The sequence below is a fragment of the Rhagoletis zephyria genome, unplaced genomic scaffold (genome assembly GCF_001687245.7).
Source record: "Rhagoletis zephyria isolate East Lansing unplaced genomic scaffold, Rhagoletis_zephyria_1.1 Rzeph_scaffold_02416, whole genome shotgun sequence".
Classification (NCBI taxonomy): domain Eukaryota; kingdom Metazoa; phylum Arthropoda; class Insecta; order Diptera; family Tephritidae; genus Rhagoletis; species Rhagoletis zephyria.
Genome location: NW_016159500.1, coordinates 53,408 through 55,422, shown reverse-complemented (window position 1 = coordinate 55,422; position 2,015 = coordinate 53,408). Strand labels below are relative to the sequence as shown.

Sequence of the window (2,015 nt, the reverse complement as noted above, 5' to 3'; positions counted from 1 at the left end):
AATAAAAAATAAAAAAAATTCCGACGAACTGATAACCTCCTCCTTTTTTGGAAGTCGGTTAAAAATACACATTCCAGGTACTTCTTCCATTTCACAGCACTAATTTTTATAAGGAGCTGTAAAAATAAAAATAAAAAATAAACGTTTTTGATTTGCTTTTATAGAACGGACATCCATATTACTTACAGTCATTCAAAATCAGTTTCATCAAAGACTCCACTCATTGCATCTTGAAGCAGGTCACACGAAACAGGTTGCGAAGATGGGGCGTTCTTAGATTTTTGCACCAATCTTCGCATAAGGCATTGAACCTCCCACGCAGCGTCGTCTTGCTGTTCGGGAATTATTTCCTCCATTTGGGTGCTACCAAGTTCCCCAGCCAAGAAAATGGCTTCGTGCGCTTTTCGCAGATTCTATCTTTGAATGAGGCCAAATCCTTCCGTAACCTGTACAGTGCACCGTCCTTAAAAAAATAACATATTAGTAACTCAAAATATGCAACAGCGTCTAAAGTATTTAAACTTTAAACAGCAATAAAATTAACTGGAGATTATCCACACCTTTGCCCGTTTCTTCTGTGGCTCGCTAGCGCCACTGCTACTCGCTTCAGTGCTCTATAAACAAAGAAGAAATTAAATTGTATATAACTTTTTTTTTGTTACGTATGCTTTATTTACTTACTATATCAATAAAATCACTTAAAGTCGTTTGTGGGCTTAGTGGGGAAGAATGAGAAATACTCGATGGGGCTCCTGGGCTAAACTGGGAAAAATTTGAGACACCAGACGAGGTGCCTCCTGGGCTTTCGGGCGGGGGGTTACATCCTTAAAAGTAAAACATGTATTTTTTAATAAACATGAGAAACAAAATTAAAATATTACCTCAAAATTACTCTGTCCGCTCCTTATTTGTGTGTGGGCTTCAAGGAATTGTAATTGTGTATAACACCACAATTTTGGTGTGTACACATCCTGAGCCACTTTTTTTAGAAGCCCGCAACTCTCGCATCTCTCTCAAAAACTGTGTCCTCAAATTTTTCCACTTTTTCTTCATTTCTATTACGTCTAATAATGGCATTTCCAAATCTTCGCAGATTTTATTAAACGCTTGGGCTTTGGCGTTGCGGTCTAAATAACCTGCACACTTTACATTATAGATGCACTCATACTGCTGCTTATTAGATTTTCAATCTCCGCTTGAGTCCACTTGATTTTTTCTGCCATGGCTGCGCTAAATAAGCAAAGAAGCAAATTAACATATGTAAATACGAAAATTTATTTAAAAACTTTATTTCTCAACTCACTTTTTACTTATAATCACAAATTTTATCAGAGTTTGTTGGTGCCGGGTAAACGATTCGTACAGAAATTTGCGAATATGATATAAGCGGAAATGTCAGAAAATTGCCAGCTCAGAGTTGCTCCGTATGAAAGCGATGGGCAACACCAAAAGAGAAATCGACGAAAATGAGCAACAAAAGTTTCTCCGTCTGAACCTAGACTAGAGAGAAACAGGTTGTGCTGCGGCATGTATTGCTCATTTCTCTCTGTGCTCTTGCAGAGCATTGGTGGTTGAAAACAAAACATTGCATTGCTATTTTATATGACCAAATGACCTGAAACTCGCTGTAAGGCGACTTGTGCACCAATCTAATACATATATATGTATGTATGAACGAACTCATTGCGAATTTCAGCTCTGCCGCTACCAAGCAATATATGTATGTATAAATGATGCAAGCGTGCTTCGCGTAACTACATCCATTCGTACATATGTACATATGTTTGTATGGATATATTTATGACTAGCCAATGCCCGCTTGCTTCGCGGCGCCTAATAAGAGCTTTTGCGTTGGCCAATGCAAAAGAGCGTTTAAAAACAAAATTAGTCTGTAAAGTCAAAATTTTTGTTTTAAGTTGAAACCACTAAGGCGCAGTATCCTCCTCACACATAGGCCAATAATAGTAACGCTGTGATACCATATGGAATACCAATCCCTTTCGGTGTCATCAGCT

At 38.0% G+C, this 2,015-nt stretch overlaps 1 long non-coding RNA gene across 1 annotated transcript; it reads right to left on the bottom strand.

Annotated features, from left to right (window-relative positions):
• Positions 1 to 371: 371 nt before the first annotated feature.
• On the bottom strand, positions 372 to 971 carry LOC108366842 (uncharacterized). The gene is made up of 4 exons (XR_001848166.1): positions 882 to 971; positions 682 to 824; positions 561 to 614; positions 372 to 463 (listed from the first exon to the last, which is right to left on the bottom strand). It is a non-coding gene; the product is annotated as an uncharacterized LOC108366842 (long non-coding RNA).
• Positions 972 to 2,015: the final 1,044 nt, after the last annotated feature.